The 13760-nt window shown below is 34.0% G+C and overlaps 1 pseudogene; it reads left to right on the top strand.

Moving 5' to 3' along the window:
- Positions 1 to 4192: 4192 nt before the first annotated feature.
- Positions 4193 to 13760, top strand: part of LOC107841627 — a 62251-nt pseudogene continuing 52683 nt past the window's right edge.

Below are 13760 nucleotides of genomic sequence, written 5' to 3'. Positions count from 1 at the left end.
GCAGTTTCTCCACACAATGCAGACCTTATGGAATTTACCTCATCTACTAGCTCAGTTCCCCAGCCTGCAGGAAGTTGCTATGACCCCATTTTCACTCCTCAGTCAGTGATCAATGCGGACCCCCTTTTCTTTCCATGGGTTCCCATCCCACTCCAACAAGGCCAATTCTTGGTTCCTTCTACTCCGCCACTAGTCCAAGTCGAAGCCCTCGAGTCGGAGCATATGAAGAGAACCTCCTTCACGAAGATCTCCACCTTCAAAAAATCTAGTCTCATGATCTTCCCCGAGGATGAGGACAAGAAGTTTGTCCACCTCTGTCCAATCTCTTTACTGAAGAGCTCCTTCGACCGGTGTCCGGCCATCAACAGTGCCATAGCCAAGTTCTCAGTAGTGATGACACCCACTCTTAGGTGCATTCAATTTCTTATTGGGGCTAGCTCCTATTCTCACCCAAACTTTTTCACCCCCATGAATCCAGACACTAGCTTTGTTGTTTGGAACACAAGGGGAGTTAATAATGAAAATTTTAGGCAAAACTTTAGTGAACTTCTTAACACGCACAACCCTTGTCTGGTTGCGCTACTAGAAACTAAGAGGCATGATCACTTGAGTCTTATGATCGAATTCGGGTTTGACGACTACTGGGAGGTTCCTGCTTAAGAAAAGTCGGTGGGCATTGTACTACTTTGGCATGCAAACTTTGTGAGTGTCACTAGACAAAGTCATTCTGACCAAGAACTCCATGCCATGATACAGGTACATCCGAAAACCTACTACTACCTTTTATCCATTATTTATGCAAGTAATGATTTAAATAAGCGTCGTTCTCTTTGGCATAGCCTTGAAACTATTGCTAATGATATAAATGGCCCTTGGTTGATTGTCAGTGACTTTAATAAAATTATCTCTCAATCTGATAAATGAGGCGGCCGACACATCCACAATAGAAGAAGCCTTGATTTTTGGTCCTGTATAAATCACTGTAATTTACTTGACCTAGGTTACAAGGGTAGTAAGTATACCCGGTCAAATTATCATAAACATAACAAAGGGCTCATTTTAGAGAGACTAGATAGAGTCTTTGCGAATACCGCTTGGACAAATCAGTGGCCGAATACCCATATTACTCATCTCTCGAGAAACCACTCAGATCGTAATCCTCTCCTTATTTCCCTTGGTAATAAGTTTGTTATGGGCGGAAGCAACCCTTTTAGGCTTGAAAAGTTTTGGATGGACAATCCTGAATTTGATAATGTGGTCAAAGCTAGTTGGGACTGCCATACAGTTTTAGAGGTTATCCCTATCTTTAGGCAGACTGTTTTGAACTGGAGTAGAGACACCTTTGGAAATATTAAGAAGAACGAAAAAACTATTTTAGCAAGACTCTTTGGCATTCAAATCTCTCCTGTCTATCCTTTTAGTAGTTTTCTTCAGAATCTTGAAAAGGACCTTAGGACTGAGTTTAACAAAATCCTCAAAATTGAAGAAGACTATTGACGCATGCGATCCCGTATCAATTAGCTTCAGTAGGGGGATGCTAACACAAGTTTTTTTAACGTTTCAGTTCTCAATAGATGTCGCAAAAATAAAATCTCTTATTTCCAAGATGCTGAGAATAACTGGATCACTGATCCTGTCAAAATTTCCAACCACACTTGAACTATTTTGTTAATTGTTTTACCACTAGTCACTTCACTTCCTACTGGAAACATATCACGACCTCCCTTGCTAGTTTCCACCAGTTTGATCTTTTGTGTCTTGATTCCCCCCTTCAAGATGTGGAAATAACTCAGGCCCTTTTCTCTTTCAAGCCTTTTAAGGCTCCGGGCCCGGACGGATTGCACCCCCACTTCTTTCAATCCCACTGGCACTCCGTCGGCCTCTCCATCAAGGAACTTTGTCAACAGGTCTTCACCAACCAAAAAGTTCCTCCTTCTATTAATGAAACTCTCTTATGTCTCATTCCAAAGTTTGCTAATGCTAACAAACTTCAGAATTTCTGGCCAATTAGTTTATGTAATACTACCAATAAGTTGATTACAAAAATTATTGCAAATCGTATCAAGCCCTACTTAGCGTATCTCATTGGCCCTCACCAAACTAGTTTCCTCAAAGGTCGTAGAGCCTGCGATAACGCTATTCTTGTCCAGGAGATTGTTACCCATCTTCGCCATATTGAGAGTACGAAAGGATGTTTTATGCTTAAACTGGATCTCGAAAAAGCGTTCGACCGTCTTGAATGTTCTTTCGTTTATCGTACGCTCCTCCACTTTAAATTTTCTCCTAAAATTACTTCCCTCATAATGAACTGCATCTCTTCTAGTAGCATAGCTGTTCTTGTCAACGACACCTAAACGACTTACTTCTCGCTTTCCAAAGGAATCCGCCAAGGGGACCCCATGTCCCCATATATTTTTATCTTTTGTATGGAGATGCTTTCCACTTATATAAACCATCAAGTCAATCTCCTGGATTGGGATCCAATTACCCTTTCCCCTACGGGCCCCCAGTTGTCACACCTTTTCTTTGCTGACGATTTGACGCTTATCTCTAAGGCTGCTTTCAAGTCAGCTCACACTATTGCTAATTGCGTTAAATCTTTCTGCTCCCTTTCAGGCCAAAACATTAACGCGTCTAAATCCAAAGCCTTACTCTTTAAAAAATGCTCGACGGCCGTTAAGGACCTTATTTGGAGCCTAATGCGCATTTCACCTGCGGAAAATTTTGGAAAATATTTAGGCTTCCCTATTCTTAATAACAAGCCTAAATGCAAAGACTTCAAATTTATATTCGATAAAATGCGCAGAAATCTCACTTCTTAGAAAACTAATTTCCTCTCTCAATCGGGACGTTTTGTACTAGCCAAATCTACTCTTAATGCGATCCTGGTTTACACCATGCAGTACTTTAAGCTCCCTAAAAATATCTGTCATTCCATCGACCAAATTTGATGGGACTTTTTATGGAGGTCCTCCTCTATCAAACGCAAAATTCATTATGTTGGTTGGAAACAAGTTACTAAACCAAAAGTAAACGGAGGCTTGGGGCTTTGTGACTGTGAAAACAAAAACAAAGCAATTATCACTAGTCTTTCCTAGCGTATGATTACTCAACCTTCCTCTCTGTGGGCTCGAACGTTAGCCTCCAAATATAATAATCGGCACTAGTCCTCCACTCGTTCCTTCATCTGGAAAAATATTCTCCTTGGCGGTGTTATTTGTAATAAATCGACTGAATGGGCTCCGGCTTCGGGGGCCTTCATCAACGTTTGTTTTTATCGATGGATTCCCAACCTCCGTCCCCTACGCCAGGTACTCTCAGGCCCCCTTCACCGGAAGGAAGATAGCTTCGCTTATCCGATATATGGAATGGGCACTCTTGGGAGTGGGAGAAGATTTCTTTTGACATACCCTCAGATATTATCCATCGTTCTGCTGCTATTCGTCCCTCCAACACTTTAGGTAATCAAGATAAACCTTACTGGGCCCTTAATCCTAATGGCCTCTTCTCTACCAAAACAGTCTACCTTTCTCTTATCATCCATCATAGTAATAATTATGATTTCCATTGGATTTGGAACCTTCGCACTTTAGAAAAGATAAAAAATTTCCTTTGGTTGTGCACCTATGGCAGGCTTCCTATTTCAGCCTACCTCCACCATATAGGTGTCTCTCCTTCCCCTCTTTGCGGTGTTTGTAATTCTGCTCCAGAATCTGTTGTGCACCTCTTTTTCCACTGTTTCATAGCTAGAAAATTCTGGATTGACATAGGTATTAACAGCTCTCATTTCGATTTTTCCAATCTCCATTGGCTCCAAGTGATGAAAAAATCCCATCCCTCTTTCTTCAACCATCCTTCAGAATGGCTCGACTTTTTACCTTTTGCGTTATGGAACCTTTGGCTAAACCGTAATCAGAATGTTTTTCATAAAAATGTTAACTTTCTGTCAATTGAATTGGTTCATCACATGGTTGAGGAATTTCATTATTATTCGTTCTTACCTAGCAACCTAACCAACTCTATTACTATCAATATTAAGTGGGTTCCCCCTAAGCGAGGAACTTACAAGTTGAATGTATACGACTCGTTCTTAAATACATCCAACTGCATCGGGATCGGCGGAGTCATTCGCGATGCTGACGGCCAATAGATTGTTGGGTTCTCCAACAAAAGCATGGGTAATTCATCCACGATGGTTGAGTTGGAAGCTCTTCACCAAGGCCTGTGTATGGCATCATCCTTTGCGTGCACATCTCTTGAAATAGAGTCGGACTGTGCAGATCTTATCCAACTTCTTCAGCACCCAATTTCTCCTTATACTAACATAGTCTCTTTTTGCAGGTTAATGTAGAAGAACTTGGGGAATCTAGTGGTACGGCATAACTTTCGGCTTGCTAACACTATTGCAGATAGCCTTGCCAAAGTAGGATCTCATCTATTACATATCCAAGCTCAACCATTTTTGGTCTCTCCACCTCCTAGTGTGAAAGCTTTGCTACAACACAACCGAGATGGAGCTAGTACTAGTATATTAGTGTCTTGGCCTGTATGCCATCACCTAGTTTCTCTAGGAAACCAATCTGTAATAAGTAATTCTAGCGTCAATAACTCTAAGACTTTAGTTCCTATCTCTAGCCCAATAACTATATAATAATATAATATAAAAATATAATAGCAACCCCAATAACTATCGATCGAACCATAGACTGCCGACGAGATGTCGTCTGTACAACGACACCAGATTCGGCGATCAGTCCACTAGACAACCACTGTGGGCTACAACTTGCAGTGCCGACTGTGGTCATTCCGGCAGCGACCACTCTTCCGAATTTTGACAAACGACAATCTGATTTGTTTGTTGACGGGAACCAACGAGGCAACGACCATTCTGATAAATTTCAATCTGACTGTTTATGGAAACTTATACATAATGAAGTTATATATTATGTTAACCTTATGGTTATATCATTTAGTTTCATCTATGTTGAGTTATTTATAGTTATTTATATCTGGGAATGAAAAATAGGTTTGAAACAAAAATATTTTTTCAAAAAAAATTATTAATTTTAAATGTCCAGTCATAACAAAGAGAGGTTCACTACTTTAATCTTCAAAACCGATTTTTTTTTTGAAATAACTAAACCGAATTTGTAGAAATCGAACCGAACTGAATTTACTTTGGTTTGGTTACGGTTTTCATTTTTTTCAATCCGAAAATAAAAAAACCGAATCAATATTAAACTATCAAACCAAACAAATCGAATGCGCAGCCCTATGACCACATTGTGTTATTTATTCTCTTAAATTTTTATAAAAAGATAATAAGATATAAAATCAAACATCAAACTGTTCGAAGGAACACACTTTTATTTAATTAATTATATTCTCAATATTATTTTTAATAAAATACTTTTTTGCAGTTTTGATTGAAAAGATGCTAAGAACAACACCAAAAATAAATAAGATTCACCTTCTTATGAGAGCAAAGGGTACGAAAGCGGCATTTGACAGATTAACAAGTGAAGTATGATAGTTTATGAATGCCTTTTTTTTCCCTTCATTTATACCTTTCAGAGTCAAAATTATTCAAATGCCTGAAAGAGATGCAAGGACAATCTTATGAGTCGATTCATAAGAAGTAAATTGATTCCTATAGTTGGAAATATTCATGAGTCAAATCTTGGTATGGATAGTATTATTGCTCACCAAATTGCTCAAGAAATTGATTTGATTGTTGACTCTGCAGCAAACATCACATTTGACTTGAGGTAAGTTTTCTTTTTATGTTCTTTTTCTAACTTCTAACCCAGGGACGGACTCATATAGGTTCAAGTGAGTTTATATGAACTCACTTTATCAAAAAATTAAACATATAATTAATTTAAAATTTATTTAAATAAATTTTAAATTTTTATATTATATGTTGAACCTACTATGAATAAGTATGGACTCCAGCCCAACGGTAGTGGATTCAATTATTAAAACATATGTCACGTGTTCGAGCCCATGCAGGGCTTTTCTTTTTATTAGCAGCCAGTTTAAGCAGCAATTCCAAATCCCCAATATTCAACGTCTCAACCAAAAAATTGTTGAATCTTCTTTTTATATATTGAATCAATTCCCATTCCAATTCCCCAATATTCAAAGTCTCAACCATAAAATAGTTGAATTTTTTTTTTATATATTGAATTCACTTGGTGAAAATTCTGGGTCCGTCACTATTCTAGCTCCGAGATAGTGCTAAGGTCTCCATACACTTTAAACTCTTCAAACCTTACTTATGGAATTTCACTAGGTATATTGTAAGGAGTGGAGTTACCCTTCAAGTAGGGAGTTAACCCAAACCCCCTTCGTTGAAAAATTACGCTATATATACATAGTTAAAATTATTTTTTATGTATATATTGTAGATGTTGACCTCCATTCGGTTAGTTCGTATATATTCACTAATTAACTTCCTTCTTGAAAATTCCGATTCCGCCACTGTGTATTGTTATCGGTGTTGGTCGAAGATACTATATTTAAAGAATGAGGTTGCATGATACTTTAACACTGGCATAAAAAAAAAATTAGCGACAGAAAAACACGATAGGTAAATAAAAAACCTATTGTTTATATTCTGTTAATTAGTCACGAAATTCATAACAAATTTTAAATTTCTCTTAGTTTTATCTTATGTTGCATGTAATATATATTTCCAATGAGGGAGCTCTAAAACTAAAAAGAGAAACGATTAGCTTTGTGTTATTAACTCAATTTCTTGCGTGACTCACTTAAAATCTTATAAATCATTTGTCACCATTTTTATCTACTTAATTGTATCTTTAATACACCACATTACGTGCGAGCTTTTTTTCTTGATGAGCCAAACAAATGGAAGTTATTTTTTATAATCACTGGAGGATATGTGACTTGAACTCAGGACTGAGTTTTGTTTCATCTGATATCATGCTAAAGTATGTTATCATTTCGTCTAAAAGTTATTTGAGAAAGCAACACTTTTATTTATTTAGTTAATCATTCTCAACAATGTCAAGGTATGACTTAGCTCTTGAAGCTAATGTGAGTGGTCCACATCAACTCATGTTGTTACCAAGAAATGCAAGAACTTGAAAATCCTCATCCATTATTGGAGCAGGCACGGCTCAAGCGAATTAGTGGCCTAAGTTCAAAATCGAACGAAGATCTTACGTTTTTAAGAAAAAATAATTATTTTTATGAAGTCTATTTTTAAAATTATATAATCGATTTCTTTTAATAATTTTTTTAATTAATAATAGAGTCAATGCATTAATTTCATGACACATAGTATTCTGGACTAGATATATCAAACTCCATCTAAATTTTTTTTATATAAAGAATTTATTTTTTCTATAAATAATATTTAATATATATTTTTTAAATTTCTAATTTATTATTATTATAAAAAAAATGAGACCCTCAAATTTTGGGGGCCCTAGGCGGCCGCCTTTTTTCCCAAAGAGTTGAGCCGTATGCATTTGAATATTCATTGATAGAGAACAACAAATGTGTTTCTTTTGATACAGCCAGACCTCTTTATAAAATGATATTGTCATGTAGAGGTTTGACTTTATATACATTTTACAAAATTGAATTTAATTACTAATACAATTTTTTTTTTTCAAAATTAAAGTGTATGCGAATGGCGAAGAGAAGGTCGAATATATGAGAAGCCTTTCAAGTTTCACCATGGGAGAAAGTATAATTAAGGAAAAGGTCACATCATCACATTCTTCGTCTACTAAGTTTCCATCCCTCGAAGTTGCCTGTGAATTGGACTTCGTTTCAAAGTTGAACAATGCTATTGAAAATAATGACACCTTCCACAAAATCATGAAAGATTTGGGATGAGAGCTACTACTTAAGAATATCAATTAAGTATCGAAGTAAATTGCTTTCAATTGTTCAATAATTTTATCACTAAAGTTATTCTTAATTATATTATTATAATTGTTAATACAATACTATAGTGCAAAGTTTTATGGATGGCAAGATATGTTAGGGTTTTTGTCCTTATTTTCTTACAAAGTTTAAGTTTTACTTTCTTGAAAGAAAAATAAAAGTAATACCATAATTACTTTTACTTTTCTTGAAAGGAAAATATAAAACTTTTGCATATTTGACAAACCCTCTTTCTTAGAGGAAGATTTTTTAACTCTATAAATAGAAGACCTCATTCTCATACCATAATATAATAGCATTCACAATGTAGTCCTTTAAGAGTCTTGTTTAGGTAGAGATTTTCTCCCAATAGTTTTTATAGTTTCTTTAATATTAGGTTTTATATGTAGGTCAATTGGCCAAAACATATAATAATTTTATGCTTTTTAGTATTGTTTTTTTGGGCATCTGATTTATCGTCTCATAGTTTGCAACTAGTAGCTTTCGCATGACGCCCTCTCGATTTCGAACCCAACAAGTGGTATCAAAGCCTACGGTTCAAAGGTCCAATGGTTTGGTGAAATGAGGTTGAAGACAAGTTCAAGGCGGTTCTAATCAATTTGATGATAATGAAGATTTTGTCTAGCTACGTGTGGAGAAGGAGTTTAGAGCATATTTCAACATTCCTGCTGCTATATCTTTAAAAGTAAAAATAAAATATTTTTTAAACCAATTTTTAACCCATAATATTTAAAACTTTATTTTTAACCACGACAAGCAGCAGCGATGAAGATTATGTAAAGAACGAAGATCATGCACGCGAAGAAGGTGAATCAAATTATGTCAAGAGAATCAAGCCAAAAAGGAGAAATTTGTTAAGGTTTTTGCCCTGATTTTCTTATCAAGTTTAAGTTTTACTTTTCTTGAAAGAAAAATAAAAGTAATACCATAATTACTTTACTTTTTCTAAAAGAAAAATATAGAACTTTTCCATATTTGGCAAACCTCTTTCTTGGAGGAAAGATTTTGAAACTCTATAAATAGAAAACTTCCCTTCTCATATCATAACACAATAGCATTCACAATGTACTTGTTTAGGGAGAGATTTTCTCCCAACAGTTTTTATAGTTTTTTTAATATTAAGTTTTATATATAGGTCAATTGGCCAAAATATATAATAATTTTATGCTTTTTAGTATTATTTTTTTGTCGTCTGATTTATCGTCTCATAATTTACAACTTGCAGCTTTCTCATGACGCCCTCTCGATTTCGAACCCAACAAGATACCAATTATGATTGAATGCTATTATTTTGATTGTTAATCCACACAAAGTTTGTAGTTGTTGATAATGAGTGAGGAACATCCATCTTGTTGCTAAACACGATGGATTGTACTTTTAACTAGGGGTGTCAAGTAGGCCGGCCCGACCCGGCCCGACAACCTAACCCGGCCCGGTAAGCCCTAGGGCTTTAGGGTTTCGGGTCCCGGGCCGGTTATTTTGTTAAAATGGGCCCGGTTAACCCGACCCGGACCAAACCCGATCCAGGCCCGCCGGTTAACCGGCCCGGCCCGGCCCGGAAAAAAAAGAAGAAGATATTTTGGATTTTGGGCCATAGCCGTTTTTGGGTCCAAACGGCTAGTTTGGGCCCATTTATTAAAAAAAAAAAACTTTAAAAAATATTCTTTAATCCCAAAAAAAAAATCTATAAATACCCTACAACTTCAAATCATTTTTCACACAATTTTTCACTCTCTCAAATCTCATTCTCTCTCAAATCTCAATTCTCAATTCTCAAATATTCAATATATTTAATTCCTTAAAGTGTTCACTTTAATTTTTTAATTTTTCATTTACAAAGTACGAGCAGAAGTTTCTGAAGTCGCAATCTTCGGATACTTCCAAAATTTGGTATTGTCGTTCCATCTCTTACGTTTAATTTTTATTTATTGTATTAATTGTTTAATATTTAATTTTATTATATTTGTGTATTTTGAATATTTTTAGTTTAATTTAATTTATATTATGGATAAATTAAGAAACCTCGCTACTAAAGGTGTTAAAAAAAAATTTCCCGGAAGAGGTAGTGGTAGTAAAAAGCGAATTACTAGCGGTAGAGGTAGTTCAAGTAGTAGATATACCCGTGTGCCTTCGCCTCCGGTACCGCTTGGTACACCTTTTGAGGAAGAAATAGGTGTAGGTGCTCACGATATGGATTATGTAGAAGCTCAGGAAAATTACGGTATAGAAGAAGAAAATGAAGTAGATGCGGTTAATTTAGACGAAGATAATGAAAATATTGCTGAGAAACCCGCAGTAGGAGATGCTAACGTTAGATCTGAATCAGTTAATCTCCCTTTCCGTCCTCCCAGTGCCCCAAAACCTCGTAAAAGAACTAGTATTGCATGGCAATTTTTTGAACGTATATCAGATATTGAGGTGCAATGCAATATTTGTCAACAAATATATAAGCATAGAAGTGGAGGCAAGCAAGGGGGTACGGGTACGTTAATGAGACATATAGCTGAAGATCACAAAAGAGAGTTAAATATTGCAAAAGGTGGTGGGGATGTTGGTGGGTCAACGCAAACTAGAATGGACCCAGCAACCGGTCACGTAGCGAAGAAGTATAATAAATTGAGGGATAGGGAAAAAATAGCTAAAATGGTAGCTGTGGGTTGTTTGCCTTTTAGTTTTCCTTCTTCTGATGCCTTTATTCATTATATACAAGCAATTTATAATCGTATGTTTAATGGTATTCCTAGAACTACTTGTCGGTCTGATATTTTTGGACTCCATTCACAATATTGTTTTTATTTATCAACATTGTTAAAAAATATTCAATGTAGATTGTCCCTAACTTCTGATCTTGGTCGTGCTGTAAATAAAAATGATTATTTAACCGTTACTTGTCATTGGATGGATAGTAATTTCGTGATGCAAAAACGTATTCTTGCTTTTTTATATGATGAAGATCGTAAACATACTGGACAATTTATTGCTGATTCTATTGTTAAAATTGCCGGATATTATGGTATCAAAAATAAAATTTTATGTATTATTTTTTATAATGCTTCTAACAACAAGACTGCTCTAACAAAAATAAAATCTACGCTATCTCCGCCCTTGCCTGAAATTTTTCATATTAAGTGTGCATGTCATATATATAATTTAATTGTAAAAGATGGTCTTGAGTTTTTTGAGCTTTATATTGAAAAAATTCTTCTTGCCGTTGATTTTATTCAAGGAAATAATCGTAGATCGAGAATTAGAGAATTTAAAGTGAAATGTCAAGAAAATGGACTTACACCGATTTTGATGCCTGAGGAAATTGATACTAGATGGAATTCTACGTATGAATTTTTAAAAATTTGTTATAAATATAGAATTCCTATTACACTAGCTTTTAACCAACATTGCGGTTCATTTGCTGATTCTGCTGATTGCATGCTACATAATTCTGATTGGGTTGTAATTAATGATCTTGTTAAGTTTTTAGAAAAATTTTATGTAGCTACGGTTGAATTTTTTGGTGCTTATTATCCTTCTGTTTGTAGTATTTTGGCATATATAGCCGATATTTCTGGTTTGCTCAAAGAACATAAAAATAAAGAAGGTTATAAAGAAGATGTTGGCGCCATGTTTACGAAATTTAAAAAATATATTTTTCCGATTCCCCCTATTTACTTGGTTGGTGCTATGCTAAATTCGTGCATGAAATATAATCATATGTGTCACTTTAGTACTCTTATTTATACTAACTTAGAAATAAATACTAACCATGATTCTGAACAAGTACAACCTGATTTGTGGATGGCTACGGCTGATCCAAAGGATTACATAGAAAAATTATATAATCACTATGCTGATTTATTTGATTTAGCCGTACCTACAAATATCACTCCAACTGTCGCTCCTCATCCTCCTGAGGAGTCATCATCTTCTAAAAGGCCGGCACATAGTGGTTTTTCTAATTCGTTTTATGATTTAAATTATTGAAACAGTGTTGATGAGAGAACTTACACATTAAATTATCGGGAAGAGCTGAAATATTATCTTCGGACGGCACCAGAGGATCGCAGACGACTGATCAACACGTTGGATTGGTGGAGGAGTAATGAAACACAATATCCTGTGCTTTCAAGATTAGCTAGAGATATCTTGAATGTTCCAATGTCAACCGTTGCATCAGAGAGCGCCTTTAGTCAGGGACGACAGCAGCTTGGAGACAACCGACACTCATTGGGAAGCAATGCAATGAATGTTCTAGTTTGCCTCAGAGATTGGATTAGAGTAGAAAGAAGAAACCAAGGAATGGAACCGGAGCCGAGCGACGAGCTGAAACTTGAAGAAATTATGACTTCACGGGAGAACTCAGCAGAATCAAGTCCAATACATGGTTTTGCCCCCGTTGACTTCGACTATCCTATGCAAGTTCCCATTAATATTAACATGAATGAGTTGGAAAAAATGATGCATAATTTATAGATTTTTCATTCATGTAAATTATAAATTTTGGATCATTTTGCAATCAATAAATTCCCCAAATTCATTCACTCCTTAGTCCTTGTTTTTTATTTTTTTTTATTTAACGATTTAAAATTTTAAATTGAATTTCTAGTTTTCTACTTTAAATTAAAAACTTACTTCTAATATATTATTAATTTACTACCAAATATTATTAATTTATTATATTAAGTAGCATATGTTTTGTATATTTGTGCATATATCTTCTATAGAAGTGTATATTTAATGTATACATGTGTATATATTTTATAAATTAGTATATAAGTATATCATATATATTGTAATGTATATATAATATAGTATATTTTATAAGTAGTAGTATATATACATTGAATGGTGCGTATACACGTGTATATATCTTCTATAGAAGTGTATATTTAATGTATACATGTGTATATGTTTTGTAAATTAGTATATAAGTATATCTATATATATTGTAATGTATATATAATGTAGTATATTTTTTAATTAGTAGTATATATACATTGAATGGTGCGTATACATAGAATAGAGTGTATATATGTGAATAGATCTTCTATAGACGTGTATATTTAACGTATACATGTGTATATGTTTTATAAATTAGTATATAACTATACAAATATATATTGTAATGTATATACATTATAGTATATTTCATTTAATGTATTACATATACATAGAATAGAGTGTATATATGTGAATGGATCTTCTATAAACGTGTATATTTAACGTATACATGTGTATATATTTTATAAATTTGTATATAACTATACAAATATATATTGTAATGTATATATATTGTAGTATATCTCAATTAAAGTATTACATATACATAGAATAGAGTATATATATGTGAATAGATCTTCTATAGACGTGTATATTTAACGTATACATGTGTATATATTTTATAAATTAGTATATAACTATATATTGTAATGTATATATTGGAGTATATCTCATTTAAAGTATTACATATACAATTATACATAGAATAGAGTGTATATATGTGAATAGATCTTCTATAGACGTGTATATTTAACATATACATGTGTATATATTTCATAAATTAGTATATAACTATACAAATATATATTGTAATGTATATATATTATAGTATATTTGATTTAAAGTATTACATATACATAGAATAGAGTGTATATATGTGAATAGATCTTCTATAGACGTGTATATTCAACGTATACATTACTTTATGTTTTATAAATTAGTATATATATTGTAGTATATACTTTTTTTAAAGTAGTACATATATATTGAATGGTGCGTATATATGTGTATATATCTTCTATAGACGTATATCTTTAAAGTATACAAGTGTATATGTTTTATAA

This window comes from Capsicum annuum, chromosome 9, assembly GCF_002878395.1.
Source record: "Capsicum annuum cultivar UCD-10X-F1 chromosome 9, UCD10Xv1.1, whole genome shotgun sequence".
NCBI classification, from domain to species: domain Eukaryota; kingdom Viridiplantae; phylum Streptophyta; class Magnoliopsida; order Solanales; family Solanaceae; genus Capsicum; species Capsicum annuum.
Note: the sequence above shows the minus strand (reverse complement) of the source record. Positions and strands in the feature narration are given on the sequence as shown.